This window comes from Symphalangus syndactylus, chromosome 22, assembly GCF_028878055.3.
Source record: "Symphalangus syndactylus isolate Jambi chromosome 22, NHGRI_mSymSyn1-v2.1_pri, whole genome shotgun sequence".
NCBI lineage: Eukaryota > Metazoa > Chordata > Mammalia > Primates > Hylobatidae > Symphalangus > Symphalangus syndactylus.
This window is the reverse complement of record NC_072444.2, coordinates 55,047,024-55,070,793: the sequence shown is the minus strand read 5'-3', so window position 1 is coordinate 55,070,793 and position 23,770 is coordinate 55,047,024. Positions and strand designations below refer to the sequence as shown.

At 33.3% G+C, this 23,770-nt stretch overlaps 1 protein-coding gene across 5 annotated transcripts in view; it reads left to right on the top strand.

Moving 5' to 3' along the window:
- The window catches only part of DPP10 (dipeptidyl peptidase like 10), a 1,432,672-nt gene that overhangs the window by 1,277,618 nt on the left and 131,284 nt on the right, over positions 1-23,770 (top strand). The window lies entirely within an intron of this gene.

Genomic DNA, 23,770 nt, shown 5'->3' with positions numbered 1-23,770 from the left:
AGTAGTATTGCTTACTATCTTGTGCATGCTCAGATGTACTGAGCATCACCAAACTGATTTCTAGGTTATTTGTTAAGCATGTTTACACCTACCAGCAACAATGAGAGCGTTCCCTTTGTTCCATATGCTTGCCAACACCTATTTTTCCAGACTTTTAAATAATTACCCAAATGATGATACAAAATGGTATTTCGTTATAGTTTTATTAACATTTAGTATTTCCTTGAAATTCTAATAAGCTAGAGCAACTTTTCATATGGTTACTGGCAATTTGTATTTTCTCGTATGTGAAATATCTATTCATCTATTTTTCCATTCACATTTTTTATTCTTTTTTTTAGTTAAAAGGAACCGGTTATATGTTCTGGATATTAATACATTGTTTGGTCTATCTTCATCCAGTTTTTGGATTTACTTCTCACTCTCTTAATGGATCCATTTCTACAAACATTTTTTTTTAATAAATGTAGTCTGATTTATCAGATACATTATTTGTACTTTTTGTTATTGATGAAATCTTTACAATGAAATCATACTTCTCTAGAATTTTTCAAGTGGGCCTTCCATGTATAGGTTCTTGATCCATCCATCTGAAATTGCTTTTTTTGGTATGCTATTAAGTCCCTATCCATTTTTATATATGTTTTATATGGCCAACAATTGTCCTGAAACCTTTTGTTGACCACTTCATTCTTTAACTATTCATCTGCAGTGTTACAGTGTTCTGCTCTACATATCCATGAGTCTTCTTCCGGCTCTTTTTTTTTCTTCCATGTGGTTTATCTATTAATGTGCTAAGACAACAGTGTCTTAATTAAAATAAGCTTTACCATCTGACAAGGCAATTTCATATGCTGACTTTGACTCTTCTTGACTTTTTAGCCTTTCATATGAATGTCACAATTGTCTTTCATGTTACATGCCCATTTTCAGAATTTTGAATTTATTATTTGAATCTATACGTCTATTTTGCGAAATTAACATCTTAGTGATACTGAATGTTCGTATCTACAAACATTTAATATATGTATTTCGTTATCTAAGACTTAATATCTCAGTCAAATTTTACAATTTTATATCTAAAAATTTACACTTTATCATTTTGGTGACTCTTTTAAGTGCTTGCATTTCTTATTTAAAAAATGTTTTCTACTGGTAAATAGAAAGGTACTCAAGTTATTTATTTACTTAATATATATCAACTGTGCTACACACAATTATAAATTCCAAATAATTCTGTGTAGACTATTATGCTTTTTGTTAATAATGACATTTTTCTTTTCCATTTCAATTTTTATAATTTCTATGTCGTTAAAATCCTTCTGCACTAGTTAACCTATGAATGTAACTAGGTATGGTAGGGTTTTTTGTTTTTTGTCTTTGCTGGAATACTAAAAAATTGATTCTATTATGGTTACTGGGTTAAGTTTTACAATTTTTTTTAGTTAGCTTTAGTTAGTGACTGCAATTGATGAGACATGCTTTATGGCTTGGGATTTTTTCAAAATGCTTTTTATGTGATGGATAATTTTATATATTTTCTATATGACAGGTACAATGTTCTATATGTACCTACTGGATCAATCTTAATAATTATGTTTCTAAGAGTTATATTTTCTTACTAATGACAGTGGATATGTGATTTTTTTTCTTTAGTTGTCAATTTTGCATTATATAATTTGAACTATGTTGTGAAAAATGAGGAAGTTATAAAATGATAAATACATCTTTCTATTGAATTCAAATTTTTTATACCTTAATCAATATATTTACCTTATTTACTTTTAATAATTCTGATCGGCCAACCCTCATTCTATCCTTTAACTAGTTCTTTTAACGTAGCTTAGAATCCTCTAGGTTTTTTTAAAATTTGAATTGCTGTTTTAACAACAGCTGGTTGGGCTGAGTTAAGTTTTCAATCTCCTGCAAGCCTCAATTTCCTCATCTATAAATAGAAATATGTACACCATCATATCATTGTGATAATTATTTTGGAAAACGTGACTATTTTTCATAATAAGGTGCACATTACTATTATTTATATCCTATTTTATAAATCTGAATGTATATTTCTTAAGCTTATTAGTGAAATAGGGTACTTATAATAGATATTTCATATCATGAGAAGGCTACAGAATAATACACTGTTGCTAAATAAGGTTTCCTTTCATTGGAAAATAATCTGGACCCTCAAATATTCAAAGAAATCCTACAAACAACCCTGCATTCACTGTCCTTTCCACACTAAATGGTTGAATAATTGAGTAAATCATTATGATGAAAACAGGTTAGTGATTTAAAATGAAAAATGTATACAATTGTCCAGATACCACAGATTATAGACATTATGTTTGCTTTTATCTTGTAGATATTTAGATAAATTAACAAACAATGCATTTAATCTACCATCACAGAACTCTCTGTAATCTATCCCACTATGATATTTCTGAAAAGTGGCAGCAAAATTTGCATAGAATATAGTAAATATGAATGTGCACGGTTTGGTCTAGATAAGGCATGTAATCAATGAAACATTCATGGACAATGGTGAGTGGACACCAAGAAGTGGCAGGCGCTCTCATCCTTCCTGTTTCACTCTGATGTTGTGAACAATAGAGCTGGTCCATTGGGCTAGAAGCAACTTTGGAACAAACAGAATTCCAGAACACAGAAACCCAAGACAACTTTACCTTTTGTACAAAATACTGCCCAGTATTTTAGAAAAAAATGGACAGTATTTTGGAAAATCTTTTACACTTTGGTATTTTAAATGACCCTCTTATTCTTCATACTTGAGGGAAACCAACACCTATGACAAAATAATAGCACTTTGATACACTCAAGGAAAAGTATTAATTGTATGCATTTTCTTTGTTATTGATTCCTTATTTTTTAACATATTTAAGAAAATTATGAAAATACTAAAAATGTATAAAAATTATAGGTTCTCTGTTTGAAGCCATATTGCAGGTGATTACGTTCTGGTTCTACTGCTTACTAGCTGTTGATCTTGAGAACATTATTTAATCTTGACATGCCTTACTGTTTCCATCTTTAAAATGGTAGTGCTTTATCAATAGTGCTATTCTGGTGTTTAATGTACGAAATACAGTTCTAAAGCACTTTGAATAGTATCTGGTCTATAGTAAGTATTTTGTAGGTGTTCACTTTTACTATTATTAAAAAATCTGTTTTCATATGAATTTAAACACCTTAGGGAATTTTAGGGTGACTAGTTTTGTGGAGAATTAAGCTTCAGTTTTCTGTAATGTCATTTTTCAAACTCCTTTGGGGAATTCTTAAGAGAAATTCCATATTTATCAAGTTTATCTTTTGAGTGCATGCAAACATAAATTTAAAAAAGTAAAAGACATACTTCTACAAATGGCCAGTGGTCCATTTCATATGAGTTTGGCATGCTTTGTCAATATTTGGAGCCATTAGCAAACTCAGCAATATGATTTTATTAGAGATGAGTCATTACAATACTTTAATTAGTTTTGCATTAAATAAAGAGCCTTGTAGTGTTTACTAACTAAGGATAATTAATTATCCTTTATTTTCAGCTTCTAATCTTATTTGCTGTAAAAGAAATTCCTGGTTTTATAGAAGAGAGGCAAGGGATTGACATAATTTACTGATGAAGAGGTTCTAAGTTAGAACTCAGAATATTGACGAGAACTTTCAGTAGCACTAAGTGTGAGTAAAGGCAATTTAGATGTGTCAAAATTTGTGGAAAAGTGAACCTGAAGCAATAAAGAGTGCATTATTTGGAGAAGGTGGTGATTAAACCACTTTAGCTGTAATCAATGTTTTATTGAAAAGAAATGGTTTGGGAGGAGGAATCTGGGAATTATGGTAGAAGAAGAAGCACCAGGAATCTGTTTTTCCATTCAGATAACAATTGCTACAGTAGACATGTAACTATTGAGAACTTTAGTCTATTGAAAGTGTGTAAATTTTGTGGGAAGGCTTGAATGGAAGTTGTGGTTAATTTTAGTTGACTGGAACTCTTAGCTCAGAAGCAACTACCTATCTTTGACCCCAGCCCCATGGCAGGCAGCTGTGCTTACGTTCCTGGAGCATGCATTCGTCTTGCAGGAACCAGGGTGGACAATAAGGGCCCTGTGATGCAAATAAGTAAGGATTTGTATTCTTATTGCCCCTTCTCATTATGAAGTTGCAGATATAGAGGAAGGCAGCTATTGTTTCACATCCTTACACCCTTATAACAAGCTCCTCTCCCTCCAGCTGAAGTGAATTCTAAGGTGGTTAAAAGGCCAATGCCCTGTCCTACTCTTCATTTTTCTCTTTTTTGAGGGATGTCAGCCCTTAAAGATTAAGATATTCAAAGGCAACTGCATATATGGGAGAAATTAGCAAGTCACCATACATGCACAGGGAAAGATGCAGGCTTACAAAAGATCTGAGAAGACTTTTTTTTCACCTAAGGCTGATCCTCAGCATAAAGACAGCCTCCAACAATTACAAAAGAACCAACATAACAAAACAAAAACAAAAACATAAAATAGCAAACCATGGGAAATAGGAATGTATTAGTCTGTTCTCATGCAGCTAACAAAGACATGCCTGAGACTGGGTAATTTATAAAGGAAATAGGTTTAATGGACTCACAGTTCCACATGGCTGGGGAGGCCTCAAAATCATGGTGGGAGGCAAAGGAAGAGCAAAGTCACGTCTTACATGGCAGTGGGCAGGAGGGCATGTGCAAGAGAACTCCCCTGTATAAAACCATCAGATCTCGTGAGACTTATTCACTATCATGAGAACAGCTTGAGAAAAACCTGCCCCCATGATTCAATTACCTCCCACCAGGTCCCTACCATGGCATGTGGGAATTATTAAAATTCAAGGTGCAATTTCAGTGGGGACACAGAGCCAAATTATATCAGGGGAGATTCTGATTTCCAGAGATACTAAAATTATTAGATTCAAATATCTGGTTTTCAACAATAAAAAAATTACAAAGAATACAAAGCAATAAGGAAGTATGGCCCATTCAGAGGGATAAAAGACCCAACATCAAGAAATAATGGAAGTCACGGAAAATATGAAGAACATGATGTGTGAACAAAATGTAAATACCAATGGAGAGAGAAAGCGTAAACCTAAAAGACACCAAATAAAAAGTTCTAGAGCAAAAGCTTACAGTAACTGAAATAACAGTTTTACTAGAGAGTCAAGATATACTCCAGCAGGCAGAAGAAAGAAGTAGTGAAACTGAAGATAAGACAAGTGAAATGATTGAGTATTAGGAACATCAAAAATAAAAGACTGAAGAAAAATAAACAGAACCTAAGGGACCTCTGGAATACCAAGTGGGGTGACATATGGACTGTGGGAATGTTAGAAGTAGAAGAGGGAGATAAAGGGGTAGAAAAAATATTTTTAAAAATTAACAGCCCTAAATTTGATGAAAGTCATTAGTATAAATAATGAAGAGCTCGAAAAATCCAAATAGGATGAACTCAGAGACCCACACCAAGACAAGTTACAATCAAACTGTTGAAAGACAAAGACAAAGAGAATTTTGAAAGCAACCTGAGAGAGGCCCTCCTCACTTGTCACATACAGCGTGTCCTTATCAGCAGATTTCTCAACAGAAACATAAGAAGCCACAAGACAGTGGGCTGATGTGTTCAAAATTCTAAAAGAAAAACAAAACAAATCAAAACCTGTTAACCAAAAATTTCATATCTGGCAAAATTGTCTTTCAAAAGCAAGGGAGAAATTAAGACATTCTCAGATAAAGAAAAATTGACAAGCGTTACCACTGGACCTGCCCTGAAAGAATTACTAGTGGGAGTCCAGTAGGTTGAAATGAAAGTACACTAGGCAGTAACTTGAAGCCTTATAAAGAAATAAAGATCCCAGTAAATGTAAATACATGGGCAATTATAGAAATGTATGTTATTGTTACAATGATCTGTAACTGCACTTTTTGTTTTCTACTTAATTTAAAATGCTAACATATTTAAAATTTTTAGTCTAAAAGCTAATATTATTTTAACTTTAATTTGTATTTCACATTTTGTTTTAGACATAATTTAAGAGACTAATGCCTTAAATGTCTATTAGTTAATATCTTTGGATTTTACAAATATACAATTTGTGCAATATACAAATGTGTAATTTTATTACTTCCATAACTGAGGGAAGTGAGGATGAAACTATAAATGAGCAACGTTTTTGAATGTTATTGAAGTTAAGCTTGTATACATTCAAACTAGCACTATAACTTTATGATGTTACATGTAACCGCCATGGTAACAACAAAGAAAATAATAATCAAATATATACAAAAGGAAGGAAATGAAAGTGGAATTATAACATTCTACTATAAAAAATTAAACTCAAATAAGACAGTAATATGGAAAATGAGGGTCACAAAAGATAAGGGATATAGAAAAGAAATAGAAAAATCACAAGAGCATGTTATTCCTTATCAGTAATTACTTTAAGTATAAATAGATTAAATTCCCCAATTAAAAGATAGAAACTGAGAAGATAAATTTGAAAATATAACATGATTCAACTACATACTGTCTGTAAGAAACTCACTGTAGATACAAAGACACAAATAAGCGGAAAATAAAAAAATGGAAAAAGATATTTCATGCAAACAGTAAGCAAAATAAAATAGGGGTTGCTATACAAACATAAAAATAGACGTTAAATCACAAACAGTTTTGAGAGACAAATAAATCAATACAGTAAGAAGATATAACAATTCAAACATCTATATACCTAATAACAGACCATCAAAATATATAAAGCTAAAAATGAATATAATTGAAGGGAATATATGTGTATATTTCTACCATAATAGTTGGTGATTTCAACAACATACTCTCAATAATGGCTAGAAAAACCAGACAGAAGATAATTAAGAAAATAGAGAATTTAAAAAACACAATAAGCCAACTAGACTTAACAGATGTATACAGAACACTCAACCCAACAACAGCATACACATTCTTTCAAGGACATATGAGAAATTCTTCAGGACGGATCATACATTTTGCCACCTGTTAAGTCTCAATAGCTTTTAAAAAATTATCACACAAAAGATCTCTGACCACAATGGGATAAAGTTAGAAATCAATAACAAAAGGAAAACTGAAAAATTTATACATTTGTGGAAATTAGAAAACATACTCTCAAACAACCAATGAGTTAAATAAAAAATTACAGGAAAATTAGAAAATACTTAGAGATGAAGTAAAATGAAAGCACAACATACCAAAATGTATGAGATGCAGCAAAAACAGTGTAAGCGGGAAGTAGCTATATATACTTACTGCTATGGAATTAATGGTGTTCCCACAAAATTTATATGTTGAAGCCCTAACCTCCAATGAGACTTTGTTGGTTTGTTGGAGATAAAAGTTTTAGGAGGTAATTAAGGTTGTACAAGATCATGAGTGATGCTTTAATCCAACAGGACTGGTGGCTCAATAAGCAGAGGAAGACTCTCTCTCACTCTTTCTCTTGCTCTTGCTGTCACTCTTACTTTCAGTCTTGCTCTTTGTCTCTCAGTACATACTCAAAGGAAAAGTCATGTGAGGGCAAAGCTACCATCTGCAAGCCAATAAGAGAGCTCTCACCAAAAACTGAAACATGTTGGAACGCTGATCTTGGATTCTTTAGCCTCCAGCACTGTAAATAAATATATTTCTGTTACAGACTGCACTGTCTCTGTTATGGATGCCTGAGAGGATTAAGACACTTACATTAGAAAGCAAAAAAAGATCTCAAATCAACAACGTAATTTTCAACTGAAGGTACTCGAAAAAGAAAAACTAAACCTAAAGATAGTAGATGTAAACAAAGTAAATAATTAAAAAACAGAGAAAATCACTAAAATCAAAAGTTGGTTTGAGAATTTATGTAAAAATTCTCAACAAAATACTAGTACAACAAATTCAACTGTGTAAAAGATTATACAACATAGCTAACTGGGATTCATTCTTGAAATGTAAGGATCATTCAATATATGCAAAACTGATCAATGTAATTGTATTAGTCCATTCTCACATTGCTATAAAGAAATATCTGAGGATGGGTAATTTATAAAAAAAAGAGATTTAATTGGCTCACAGTTCTGCAGGTTGTACAGAAAACATGGCTGGGAAGGCCTCAGGAAACTTTTACTCATGGCAGATGGGAAAGCTGGAACAGGCATCTTCATGTGGTTAGAGCAGGAGGAAGGTGGTAGGAGTTACCACACACTTTTAAACAAACAGTCTTGTGAGAACTCACTCATTAGCCTGAGAATAGCACAAAAATGATGGTACTAAACCATTCATGAGAAACCCACTGCCGTGATTTAATCACCTCCCAGCAGGCCCGTCCTCCAACTTTGGGGAATACATTTAACATGAGATTTGAGTGAGGACACAGATTCAAATCATGTCAGTAGTATACTACATTAATGAAATTAAAGAAAAAAACACATAATCATCTCAACTGATACAGAATAAGCATTTGAAAAAATTTAACACCCTTATATGATTAAAAAAAAAACTCAACAAACTAGAAATAGGAGAAAAGTACCTCAACATAATAAATGTCATCATGTATGCAAAATGAACGGTGATCATTATACTTAATGGTCAAAGACTGAAAGTATTTTCTTTGAGATAAGAAACAAGGAAAGCATCCTTCCTTTTGATACTTGTATTCACCACAGTACTGGAAGTCCTAGCAAAAGCAATTAAGCAAACAAAAAAAATAAAGTGAATTCAAATGGAAAGAAAAAATAAAATTATTTCTATTTACAGATTATATAATTTTATTTCTTTAAAAGCCTAGAGTCCACACATACACACACTATTTTAGAACTAATAAACACATTCAGTAAAGTACTAGGATAAAAAGTAAACACAGAGAAATCATATACATTTGTAAGTCTATACAATAACTGTGGGCAATCTGAAAGGAAATTAAGAAAATAATTTTATTTACAATAGCACGAAGAAGGATACAATACTAATAAATTAACTCAGTCAAATTGATGAAAGACTCATACAATGAAAACTACAAAATAAGTCTGAAAAAAATTAAAGGACACATAAGTGTAAAGACATACCATGTTCGTAAATTGGAAAATATAATCTTGTTATGATGTCAATATGCCCAACACAATCTACAGATTCAATTCAATCCCTATCAAAATCCAAATAATGTCTTTTTTGCAGGTATAGAAAAGCCTATCCTAAAATTCATATGAAATTTCATAGGGCTTCAGGTATCCAAAACATTCGTAAAAAGGAAGAAAGTTGGAGAACTCACACTACTGATTTCAAAACTTACTACAACCTATAGAATTCAAAATAGTGTGACATAAATAACCTGTGCTGGTACAAAGACAGTGATATAGACCAAAGGAAAAGAAGAGAGTCCAAAAATAAACTTTCACATTTATGATCAAATGAAGGTGCCAAATCATTGAATCAGGAAAGGACTATCTTTTTTAAACAACAGATACTAGAAAAACTGGATATTCACATACACAAAAAATAAACTCTTACCTAATATCACATTCAAAATTTAACTCAGATTGGATCAAATATCTCAGCATAAGATCTAAAACTATAAAACTTTTAGAAGAAAATATAAGGCAGAAGTTTGAAGATATTGGAAGGAATAAATGAATTGAATCATTTTGCAGTGCTTTCTTGGATATGACACAAAAGACACAGGAAATTTAAAGATTGACAAATTAGATTTTATCAAAATTTAAAACTTTTGTGCATCAAGAACACTATCAATGGAGTAAAAAGGCAACCTGTGGAATAGGAGAAAATATTTCCAAATCACTTATCTAAGAAGAGGTTAATATAGAGGAATTTTATATTACAGGAATAAAGTATACAGGAGTTCTTACATAGAGGGATTCTAAAACTTAATAAAAAGAAAGCAACCTGATTCCAAAATGGGCAATGAACCTAGATATCAAAAATATATAAATGGCCAATAAGCTCATCAAAATAGCAATTCCTATGGAAAGAAGTTTGATCTTAATATGAAGTTGAACCTTAAGGTATTAACCATTTTCAGTAGGTAAACAAAATTGAATATAGATGCCTTGATATAATTCTATCGCAGTAAGTAGCAAAGTGTAAGTTAAAGTGAGCTAACATTTCATATCTATATGATCATCAAAAGTTTAAGTCTGAGCCGGGCGCGGTGGCTCACGCCTGTAATCCCAGCACTTTGGGAGGCTGAGGCGGGTGGATCACGAGGTCAGGAGATCGAGACCACAGTGAAACCCCGTCTCTACTAAAAATACAAAAAAATTAGCCGGGCGTGGTGGCGGGCGCCTGTAGTCCCAGCTACTCAGAGAGGCTGAGGCAGGAGAATGGCGTGAACCCGGGAGGCGGAGCTTGCAGTGAGCCGAGATTGCGCCACTGCACTCCAGCCTGGGTAACAGAGCAAGACTCCGTCTCAAAAAAAAAAAAAAAAAAAAAAGTTTAAGTCTGATAATACCATTTACTAGTGAGAATACCATTTACTAGTACACAATAGGGACATGTATATCCTGCCAAAAGATGACTAGTGACACAATGACCTTGAGGAACAAGGTCAAGTTCTTGTTCTTCAAGGTCAAGTTTGTAGAACTTCGTCGAGTTGAAGAAGTCCATCTCTAACCCTCAGAGAGTGCTGGTGGGCATGTAAAATGGTACAGCGTCTTTGGAAAAGAGTCTGGTATCTCCTCAAACAATTATACAGAAAGTTATCGTATGATCCAGCAATTCCATTCCTAGGTATATGCCTAAAAGTTCACACAAACTTTGTATACAAATGTCCACAGCAGAATTATACATAGTAACCAAAAGGTGAGGAAAAAGACAAATGTCTACCAACAAATGAATGGATAAACAAAATGTGGTATATTCAAACAATGAAATAATTATTCATACAACGAAATTATTTGGCCACAAGAAGAAATGAAGCACTGATACCTGCTACAGCTTGGATGAACCTTAAAAACATGCTAAGTGAATGGAGCCAGTCTTCTTTCAGAAGTCATATATGATTTCATTTATATGAAAGTCCAGAATGAGGAAGTTTGCAGGATAGAAAGGAGATTAGTGGTTACTTACAGTTGGAAGGATTGAGGGATCAGGGAGTGATAGCTAAAGTATATGGGACTTCTTTTTGAGATAACGCAAATTTTATAAACTTAACCGTGATAATAGCTGCACACATCTGTGAATACAATACGAACTATAAATCTGTAATTTTTAATGGGTGACTTGTTTGGTATGTGAACAATAGGTGTTTTTCTAAAGAAAGAACTACTAAGTCCTACAACAGCAAGTTAGGCATTCAGTCGAAAAGGCTTGTGGTGCAAGAAGGTGTGTCATTTTTCTTTTTAAACATAATGTAGCCTTATAAAGGTCAAAATTACTCATTGTAGAACATTTTGAAATTGATATAATTAATAAAAACAGAAAGTATACTTATCTGTAATTATATCATGAAGAATGGAATAATTTTGAAAATCAGGTGAAGGGATTTCACCTTTAGAAGGAAAAACATTACTAATTAGAATGAATCTAGAATCAAGAAGCTCAAGTCCAGATTATTTTCCATTCTTTTCCTTACTAATTTTTTAAATTTATTTATTATTATTATTATTATTTTGCTTTGTGATTTAGGGAGAATTGAAGGCTGTATGCTTAAATTTACTTACATTACAAATGAAAGATGGTCATAACTAGTTCCAGTTTTGTTTCAGTTTTAACTGAGGTATGTCAAGTGTATCAGTTAAAATTCTCTAGAAAAACAGAACCAACAGGATATATATCTCCATATATATAGGGAGAGGGAGAAGGATTTTAACAAATTAACTCATGCAACTGTGAGGGCTGACAAGTTTGAAGTCTGTGGAGCAGACCAGCAGGCTGGACAAGTATTAATGAGTTGATGTTTCAGTCTTGAGTCCTAAATCTGTTGGGCAGGTTGGCAGTTGGGCAAGTTAGGCACAATTTCTTGAAGCAGAATTCATTTTTTGGGGGAAACTTCATGGTGTACCCTTAAGGCCTTCAGTTGATTGCCTAAGGACCATCCATATTATTGAGAATATTCTTCTACTTAAAATGAATTGATTGTAAATGTTGATCACATCGACTAAATACCTCCACAGCAACGTCTAGACTAGTGTTTTACCAAACAACTGGGCACTATAGCCTAACCAAGTTAACACATAAAATTAATCATCACAGTAGGTATGACACTTAACACAGTAAGAACTCAAGAAATAATAGCTATTATTTTGTTCCCACCTGTTCTTTCCTACAAATAATTCACTTAATTCAAAGCCTCATCATCTTTCACCTAGATATTTTAGCAGCATATTTTCTAAAATTCGTTCTCACATCTCCGTTATTCTAATTCAGCCACCATCTGCAGAGATATATGTTAAAATTGAATGTACTTAACAGACTCCCACAAGGTTATAAAATGTCATTGAGGTGACACTCGATGTCATTAACGTAACTAATGTGACAACTGATTCATCATCTGAGCTCCTGCCACTCCAGCACAGAGCACATATTTTTCTCTACCTGAACCAAACTCTTTGTAATTTCTGGATGAGACACCTGACTCTTCTGTGTCTCTGAGTCATTCCCCTTGGTAGACCTAGTCATTAAAAAAAAAAAAAAAATCCTTCAAAAGTCTTTGTTAAATACCTTCTCTCTCCTTCTCTGATAATTTCTTTCTAACCTTTACTCCATGCTAAGTGAATAGTTTGCTTTTTGGGATTCTGGCATTCCTCTCTCTCAAATAATTTTTAATACTATTTATTTATGTTGTTATCTTCTACCACTGACTGAGGGGGAACAGCTAGAATACAGGATCTGTTAAACATTTTTTCTCATTTGTTTTTCTCCTCCTCCACTTCTTCCCCCTCCTTTTTTGTAAAATTTACTGTAGCTCAAGGCAAAATGTAAGTTTAATAAATTTCTGGTTGCATTGAGAAATTAATGAAAGACGTATTGTTATTTCTGTGTAAAACAAGAAACCAAAGGTTTTGAGGATTGTATACTATGGGAAAAAGTCATGTTATGAGAAGATAGATCTTGTGAAGGAGGCCATGGTAAACCATAAGCTATTGAATCTGGAAGCAGGGAACTAGGTGTAGAGGCCATCATTATAATCTGGAACTGCAATGATAATCAACCATATATCAATATAACAAGCTTTTATGCTGAGATCTAAAATTTGATTGCTATTCAAAGATAAAAATTATCTTATAAACCTAATTAATGTAAATGAAATGAGGCAAATATTAAAGAAGTGTATTTTTAAAGGTTTCTTTTTCTTTTTACAAAAATGTCCTCTTTGAGACTCCTTCCCTGAAATTGCTAATATTTGTTTTATTTTTTATATTGTTGAAAAATGTAATGTTTAGATAATTCTTCAAATACAAACAAATTATCAACATCTCTCTATCACCTGTGTTTTTGCTGTTACTAGGAATTTATCTTAAAATGTTACTAAACTCAAATTATGAGCAATGGTTTAGTGTCTTTGGGAGACTTTGAATTTGTGATGTAATCTCTTAGTTTATTACTAATAACAATTGTGAACTATTTTATCAATTTTTCCCTAGTGGTATTTAAGGTAGCACTTTTCAAACATCTCTTTGAAATTTCACATTTCCTACTAAAAGTCAATGAGATTTTGCCTCATATTCCATTAAATATCTATGCTTTTTAATACAAAATAATTATTTTAAATATCATTAGGATACGTTCAAGAAACGTATGATAAGCATACACAAATATATTTGTGTTTGTATGCACACACACACACACACACATTCACACACATTACTGCTGGTGCCAAGCACATTCTGGGCTGAAAGTCTTGGCCTTGGAGTCCTATTCTACCAGAGCTTTAAAGGAAGTAGATAAGGAAACAAGTCCAGCAATTGACAAATTCTATTTGAAGTTAGTTATTTAACTGTAGTTTGTATGATGCTCATTTCTAGCTGGTAGAGTGATGCAGGAACACCACTAGGGAGTGAAGCCAAACAATTTACACTATTAATATAAAGTGTTTGACATGATGAGTGTTTCCAATATAAATAAATTTGGGCCACTTTTTTGTTGTTGTTTACCTCATTCATCTTCATTAGTGAAGATAACTGAAATCAGGTTACCTTTTCATTTTATCTGAAACAAAATCGAATGTTCCTGCTTTTAGTTGCAGGGTATAAAAACAATCTCCCTTACCACATTGTGGTATTGCCCCATATCTAGGGTCTAATGGGTCTCAAATCAAATTTGAGATCAGGAAAATCAATACCAAGCAGCTCATATCATTTATTTACTAAATATTTAGGCCAGAAATACTAATAAACTATAAGGGGATAAGTCTGTTTGGGTTTAATGGGGGGGAAAAACAGAAAACAAAACCTCACCTTTAAATTATCTTAACTATCTTCACTTATAAATTTGCAATGTATTTAGGTATATATTTACATGAACATATTACATACGTAAATGTAACAGGAAATACAATGTCACATAAATAAAATGCCTTAACATCGTGCAGGTATGTGGGACAAATATGCAATTATGGTATATAATTTAAAGGAAAATTAATTTGCATTGCTGTGTAAAAATCACCTACACATCAGGTGAGCAATCCCACAAACCTCCTTTAATTCATATTTAGGCAATATTTTAGTCATTTAGAAATAATAAGGTATTTGTAATGACTATCTTTTTTCTCTTGTTTTCCAATGTAAATCACAATTTCTGTGGCACGTCTTGTTTCATCCTGCTCATAACATAATATTAAATATTAAATTGTGGAGTAAGAACCATAAAAATCCTGGGATTGTAGATTTTCTAACTGTTCACCTGGGTCATGCATAATCTAATATACACAATGTATACTTTAGACAGTTCCTGCTAAGGAAACTATTTGAATGAAAGAGCAATGTAAATGACAGTTAGTGAAAGCTCCTGAATATTAGACTCCTTCTGTATCATTGCAACTAAGCTCTTACACCATATCTATTATTCTTACATTTGATCAGACAGGGTTAACCTAGAGTGATATGTCAAGTTTCATTTGATCAGCAGTCTAAACAAAAACTTAAGAAAAATGATAAGATTATAATAGTGTCTACCACGAAATGTAAACCATCGTACATAACCCCTGAGGTTAAAAGATCCCAATTAGGCAGAGTTCAGTACTTTAGTGATTTACTGTGTTTTATTAAATGGCATGCAGAGAACTCCCCAAAGGGAACTGTGGTCTGCATTAATGTCGAGACTCTTCATGTCAGAAATAACTTCAGACATCTTTTAAGTGGTGTGGTAGAGGACCTCTCCACTTGCTCTCCTCCTTAAGAACAACCAAAGAAATGAAAATAAGAAAAGACAGTACAACTTTCATGATACCATTAATCAGCTACAGCCTAATCTATAATCTCTAAGGAACATAGAGTAAAAAAAAATCCACAGCCAGAAAAGGATTGAAAGCAGATATACACTTTAATAGATTTTGAGAAACATAAAGAAATAGACAAACTGACCATTTTAGCTGGTAATTTCAACATTTCTCTTACAGTAAAACATGAAAAAAGTAGATAGGAAATCAGTAGGGTATAAAAGGTTTGATTAACACTATCAACCAAATTGACATAATCGACTTTTATAAAACACTATACGTGACAATTACAGAATACTTGACATGTTTAAGTGCACACACTGGGCCATAAAGCAAGTATCAATAAATATAAAAGAATTGAATTCATACCGAATTATATTCTATGACCATAAAGGAATTAAGTAAGAAACAAATTTTCCACACACACACACACACACACACACTCTCTCTCTCTCTTTCTCTCTCTCCACATTTTTTATTGGAATAAGAATATATCTAATAAGTAATATAGTATTATACATCTAGTGATTCCAAGTGTAGATTTTGTCCTGTAAATATATTACACATGTGTCTCAAGACATACATCAAGAAAATTCATTGCAACATTATTTATAATTTAAAAAACAAAATAGAAGACTGAACACATCTTAAATTATTATTATGGGACTAGTAAAATAAAATATGGTACATAAAATAATAAAATAGTGGCTTCTTCAGAAGCCATTAAAATTAATGATTCTTCTTTATGTGCAGGAAAGCAGTGCTATCCAGTGATCAAAGAAAGGTCCATATTGTTACTTAGTGTGTTCTTATTGTTACAATAGGTAAAACATTCCCCCAAAACAAAAATATCTATATATTATTTAAATATTTCCAGAATTATGAATAACAAGGTGAAACTTAAAATACAAAATTGATTACTTTTAACATAGCGTATGAAAATTAAAGCACATCAGGAACTTCTAAAGTAAAGTGGCAAATTATTATATATATGGATATAGATATAGAGGCAGATATCTTATTTTCTGAAGTGCATGTCAGCAGCAATGATCATATACAATGTCATGAGATTCTACATGTGCTACATGTGTCAAACATAATCAGGGACAAAATAGGGAAAGCAATATTTTAAAGTAAATATAATTATTGTTTTAGAGTAGTAGGATAATGGTAATATGGTCTTTAACATTAATGTTATTATTTTACATATTGTTTTAAGTGTTAGAAGAGGAACTAGAATTTGAGGAGCAAGGGACATAAAGGACTAGACATTTAAAGCTGAATTTAAAAAGCAACTGTAACTTGGACCTTAATTCTACTTGGTAGAAAAGACTCTTGCTAATAATACTGAAGTGGGCTATTAAAAGACCATGGTAAGTATCTTATTTGTTTCTGATGTGCTCTGGAATGGAAGTAGAATGCAAAGATCATTACATTACAAATTGGTACTCAACTCTTAATTCTTTCAAAATTATCCTAATAACTGTTTCTAACATCCCAGAACTAAACTGGGATATGGGGGTGAATATTGTCGAGTTGGCTGTTCCTTTAAGACAAACAAAGCTTGCCCACTATCTTTTTTGATTTCCCTTATGTTATTCAAATTCAGTATCTTACAAAAGAGCTTTTTTTTTGGGAAAAGTTTCACCATCTTCTAACCAATTTTATATCTCTAACATAAAAAGCTGTTCCTGAAAGCATAATGAAATTTGTATACATACTAATAATTCAGATCTTTATACTTATTCTTGGAATTAGAATCAAAACTAGAAATAAATCACTTCACCCTTTAAAATTATATAATTCACTTGACATTAATAAATTCTTCTTGAAAAGGAAAAATAAAAATACTACACCTGGATATGGTGAAGAATGTGCTGGAAAATAACCTTTTACTTCAGAGCAATCACAATGAAAAGAATTTTGACTAAAGACTAAATGGTTTTACAACCCTGATATGGAAGAGCAATTGCTCACACATTAATCTTCAGGCAAATTCAGCTATAAACTCTGACAAAACCTTAAAACAAACCAACACATAAAAAGCTACCCAAGGACTCGAGCCTGAACAAAACCAGGCAGATTTTCAAAGGGAGTGAAATTTACAGGAAAATAACTTGCAAAATAGGATTCCTCCATTTTGTTAGGTTTGTTTAGAGTTTTAGCCCAAGGGCAACTGTAGTGGAGGCAGAGTATGGGTATAAAGTAAGCTGAATCTCTGATAGGAAATCCCATTGTCGTTTAGGCAAGAGCAAGAGAAAGAGCCCTTGAGTAGCTATAACTGCCAGAGAATGAGAAAGATCCCTGAGAGAGTCAGAGCAGGGGTAACTAGTGGCGTGCATTTACTCAGCCAAGTGTTTGACTGAACTTCAACTATAAATGACAGAATTTTCAGACGAACTCTTTAAAGCTGCTATTCTAACTGTATTTCCTGACCTTCATAAAAATAAATGCATAAGGAATAAAAAGATAGGATATATCAGCATACAAATATACCTATCTTAAATCTATTGATATATTTATATATCTTATATATCCTACCTTTCATAGGCAGATACACGAAGAATATTAAAAAGAAGAAAATGGACACTTAAAATTTCAAAACAATATTTAAAATAAAAAAGAAATTGGATGGGATAAAGAGCAGAATGAAGAAGAGAGAGAACAGAGTCTGTGGCACACAGATCAATACACAACATTTAATCTGAAAATATTAAGAAATTTACAAAAGAGGGAAAAACAAAACAAAACAAACAATCAAAAAGCAGACCCCTAGGGACCTGTAGGAAAACTGCAAATCTCTGACAGATGGTGCTTGGAATCTCAGAAGAAAAGGAGAGAATGGAGCAGGAAAAATATCTGAAAAAAATGATAGAAATTCCAAAATGCAATAAAAAACACAAATTTACATATTCAAGGTGCTCAGTGAACTCCAAACACAATATATTCAAGGATAATCCCTCAAAAGTAAATGTTAGTGAAACTGTTGAAAACTAAAGATAAAGAGAAAATGTGGAAGTGAACAGAGACACAACACAACATATAACTAGGACCAACATTAGAATGCTTACAGACTTCTCATTAAGAACCATGGGGAATCGAAGTGAAATAAAGACAGTTGCTTATTAAAGAAAAATAAGGGACCCACACTACAAAATATGCTCTTCAGTGAGAAAGAATAATATCATAGGGGAACTCGGATCTTCAGGAATGAAAGAAGAGCGTTGGAAACGTTAAGTATGTGAGTAAACATAAACCACTAAATTTACTCTTAATTTCTGTATAAAACATATTACTGTTAAAAGCAAAAATGGCAGTATGAGGGTATGTATGTATGTATGTTGTGTGACAACTATAATGATAAAAATGGTGAGGGAGTAAGGAAATTATACATTTGTAACGTTTCTGTATTTTACATGAGGTTATCTTCCTGAATAATAATTTTCACAAGGCACATTGAATTGTTAGTTACTGATAAAAATCAGATTGCCTGATAATTTTAGAATTTAAGGGTATGTGGTAAATGAGGTAGTTTATTTCCATCAAACAATAGTAGCATCATGGATTCATAAAAAATGTTCATGTTTTTTCTAACATTTTGATTACACATACATTTGAAAAGTTGAAACAAGTCACTATAAAATGCCTTCAAAATGATTAATGACTTAAAATTTTTTCAACTTTTTTCTAGAACATTGTGAGCTTTTAAAATTTGAGGTTATTTTATTCTTATTCCTAAAACCTAAGATATGTGCTCTTGGTAGATAATCTAGTTTTAATCATGCAGTTAATAAAATATGTATTCAGTAATCCTGTTTTGTTGGTAGCCTGTGTTACTCCCGAAGGTCGTAACCTTCAATAATATAGTTAATAAAATGTGGAAAATATTTCCACAAAGAAACAACAGGACTTGCGTTTTTAAAGAATAAGAAGTTTGCTTTTAGAATCTGTAATGTGTTAGTCACTCTGGAGAATTCAGTTGGAAAAAAAAGAAAGAACTTAACTGCTGAGGTATTTAAAATCTGGAAGCATGAGGTGATAAGTCAAGAAATACTTTGGGCAAAACTGAAATTCGTATAGCACAATAATAGGCAGATAAAGCTAGGTGAGTACATTTTTTTTTTTTTTTTATGGGGTGAGAGGGATGAATAGTGGATTTGCTGTCTTAGAAAGACAGTTTCTTAATTTCAGGTTTGAAAGTTATATACATCAATTTGCAGAAAAGAAATAGAGACCTTACAAAAGAAAAAAGTTACTTGCAAAGACTATTAGGGAAAATTTTGTTAGTACTGTTAGAGAAATTAAAGATGAGAAAAATGAGGGATACACATAAAGAATGGGGTTGGCTTTGTTGACCTGGAATGCTACAGTGGCTATGTATTTGCAGAGATTATAAATTGAGGGTCACCCTGGATTCTTATACATCATAAAATGGAGTTTAAAATTACTCTAGCAGTTGTATTCAGGATGGATTTATTCAAGAGGAGGATGATTGCATGGGATGGAGTCTACTGAAATGACTGTCCTTTAAATAGAGATTTCAAATGCTAACCCTATATAGATGTGGGAATGAAAAAGATGCATAGTTGGTAAATAATATGGATAAGATTTTTGTGGATTTTGATTGAAACAAGGCAATGTGAGGAGGCCGAGAAGATAAAGGTATCAGAAATAACTTCTTAAAGATGAGTTTGTTCTTATTACTAGACTTTGCTGACATTGAGTTGACACATATCTTAACGTGTTACGCAATTTGAAAGCTGTAAAAATAATTGGTTCTTAAGGTTACAAATAGTGATCCATATATTAGTTCATTTTTACGTAAGTAAGAAGATATACTTTAAAATGCATTTTTAAGTGTTTGCCTAGAATATTGGACCTATAAAATGGTCTGATTTTTGCTTTTTGAATCATTGTCTAATGCATTTAAGACAGCAGTTCTCAACCTTTTTGGCACCAGGCACTGGTTTTGTAGAAGACAATTTATTTTCCATGGACTGGGGCAGGGAAGGGATGGCTTTGGGAGATTTAAGAGCATTACATTTATTGTCCACTTTATTACTATGATTATAACATTGTAATATGTAGTGAAATAATCATACAACTCACCATAATGTAGAATCAGAAGGAGCCCTGAGCTTGTTTTCCTGCAACTAGGTAGTCCCATCTGGGGGTAATGGGAGACACTGACACAATTAGATTTCATAAGGAGCATGCCACCTAGATAGCTCACATGCATGGTTCACAATAAGGTTCGCACTCCTATGAGAACCTAATGCCACCACTGATCTGACAGGAGGCGGAGCTCAAGCAGGAATGTGAGTGATGGGAGTGGCTATAAGCACAGATGAAGCCCACGCTTCACCTCCTGCTGTGAAGCCCAGTTCTTAACAGGCCACAGACTGGTCCATGGTCTGGGGGTTGGGGACCCCTAATTTAGAAAATACAATACAGTATCCTAGTTCTCAAACATTCGCAATGAAATTAGAAATAGCTTTGAAGAGTCCTGAATTAAATATATATATATATATATATATAAACTGTCTAATTTTATTTAACACAATGCTTCATAGTTGTTTTACCCTACACTAGGGATCAGCAACTTTTTTCTGTAAAAAATCATACAGTAAATATATTTGGCTTTGTTTTTTTTTTTTTTTTTTTTTGAGACGGAGTCTCACTCTGTCACCCAGGCTGGAGTGCAGTGGCGCGATCTCAGCTCACTGCAAGCTCTGCCTCCCAGGTTCACGCCATTCTCCTGCCTCAGCCTCTCCGAGTAGCTGGGACTACAGGCACCCGCCACCACGCCCGGCTAATTTTTATTTTGTATTTTTAGTAGAGACGGGGTTTCACTGTGGTCTTGATCTCCTGACCTCGTGATCCGCCCGCCTCGGCCTCCCAAAGTGCTGGGATTACAAGCGTGAGCCACCGCGCCCAGCCTCATATATTTGGCTTTGTAAGACAAGAGACAAAACCAAAGTTATATAGGTGCTTGTACAATAAGATAGAAATCAAACCGCTACAAAATTTTATTATAGTTATTCAAAATAAGTACAATGTTATGTAATACAAGCCTACAAATGAAAAAAATGAAATATGTTTTTGCGGGTTGCATGTAAGTATTCCCGGTCATCAAGTCCATTGCAAATGTTGGTCTACAAAAACCATTTTTACTTTGCATGCTATACAAAAAGAGGAACAGACTAGATTCTGCCTATGTACCCTAGTGTGTTGAACACCACTCTAGACCATGAAAACACATTTTTTTGATATGATGCCTATTAGAATTTTTTTTTAGAAAATCACTCTTCTACAATGAGGAGCCAAAAAGTAGTAAATCTGATTGGAATGAACCTCATATGAGAATATTTTTTTTATGAAGAAGTAGAAATGTTTTGATGTAAAATAAAAAATAAAAAAATAATTAAAAAAACAATAGGTAGCAATGAGCATCTTGAGGTGTGAGTTGATAAGCAGCAGTCATGAGAGAGGGCCGCTGGGAAACTGAGTCATCAAGGAAGACCTAGACGTCAGTTATGGCAAAGAAGAAGGAACGCTCAGAAGAGATTGCATTGACAGTAGAGGTAAGTTGGTTGGTTATGGAGTGACAGTTTTAGAATGTAGAGTTAAAGGTTTTGGAATGCTGAATGGATAAAAAGCCAGGGATTATTGAACATTATTATGGGAATGATAAATTGATGGAAGATCAATTTTTAGTGGCAACAGGCTTACAATCTGGGGATGACTGATGTGAACAGGAATACATGGCATGAAAGATTTATGTGATATTGTCTGTGTGAGGAAGGGGGTCACTAAGCCTGGTGTCGGAGACTTAGTTGCTGTGATGATTGGATTCATTGAAGCTCCTTGTTCTAAAATAAATGCTATTACAAAGTATCATGTTTCTTGAAGTATGTGATGAAGGATTCTGGACAGGAGACTTGCACTGCAGCCTGAGAGACTGAGCAAATAACTTAGAATCTGGGTGCACTTCCTCAATTCTCATTATCCTCCTTTTTGTCTTCCTCCTCCTTTTTCCCCTCTTTGAATTACTTTTACATTCTCAGGAATTTCAAAAGTCTCTTCAGAGAGACTTTTATGAAAGTTAGTTCATGTCAAACCATCATCTCTTTTAATCTCTTATTACCCCATCATCCATTTATAAAGCCAGAATGTTTATGCACTGGTGACACCTGCCCCAGAAGTCCACTGCTCATTTTCTCCTCAATCATGTTAAATCTTTTCAAGAGTTATGATGCAGAGTCATCACTGAAGACTGAATTTGGACTTTCCCGTAAAGTCTACCTGTCTAAACATCTGCTTTTCTGCTTCTATTCATTTCAGGTTAGTCTATTCTAATATTAAAGTATCACACAGAACCACACCCACCTTCCACCAAAGGCTGATGTGAAAAACAGTCCATTTTCACTGAGCACATGTTGTTTGTTTACTGTATTAATACCCGTAGGAGACTTAGATGGGAAAGGTGTTTGGAGGTTCAGTTTGAGATATCCTTTTACCTTAATGGTTATATTACAGTAATGTTGAGATTGTTGCTATCCTATTCACTTACTGCTTTTCCACTAGAGCAGAATGCAAAGAAAATAATTTCCAGATTAATTAAAAATGAAACAAAAGATCTTAGGATCATGATTTTTAAATGTCTTGACTCTTTATCCATCATTGTATCTCCAAAATTGGACCAGTATTGTACTAGCCAGTTTTTAGGTGGAACTATTCAGAATAATCAAAGTAAACAGTGAATAATTTTTAAGAAATTGTCTCCCTCTTATCTCTCTGCATTTTCCCTACATCTCTCTTGTTCTCCAATAATTCTTTTACATTTGTATCTTGACCCCACTCTTGCTCTAGCATACATGTCTTTGCCTTAACATTTGCCTTTCTTTCCTTTGGATTCTTTCTATACACAGTATTTTCAACATGTGTCATCTTGATCTTCCTTTTCTCATACTAGTTTCTCTACTTGGAATAGCCCTTTCTCTGCTTAGAAAAATCTACTGGATGGGCGCCTTGGCTCAAGCCTATAATCCCAACACTTTGGGAGGCCAAGACAGGTGGATCACGAGGTCAGGAGTTCAAGATGAACCTGGCCAAGATGGTGAAACTCCGTTTCTACTAAAAATATACAAAAATTATCCAGGCATGGCGATGGGCACCTGTAGTCCCAGCTACTTGGGATGCTGAGGCTGGAGAACCACTTGACCTGGGAGGCAGAGGTAGGAGTCAGGCAAGATGGCACCACCACACTCCAGCCTGGGAGACAGAGCAAGACTCTGTCTCAAAAAAAAAAAAGAAAAAAAAAAAATTATAA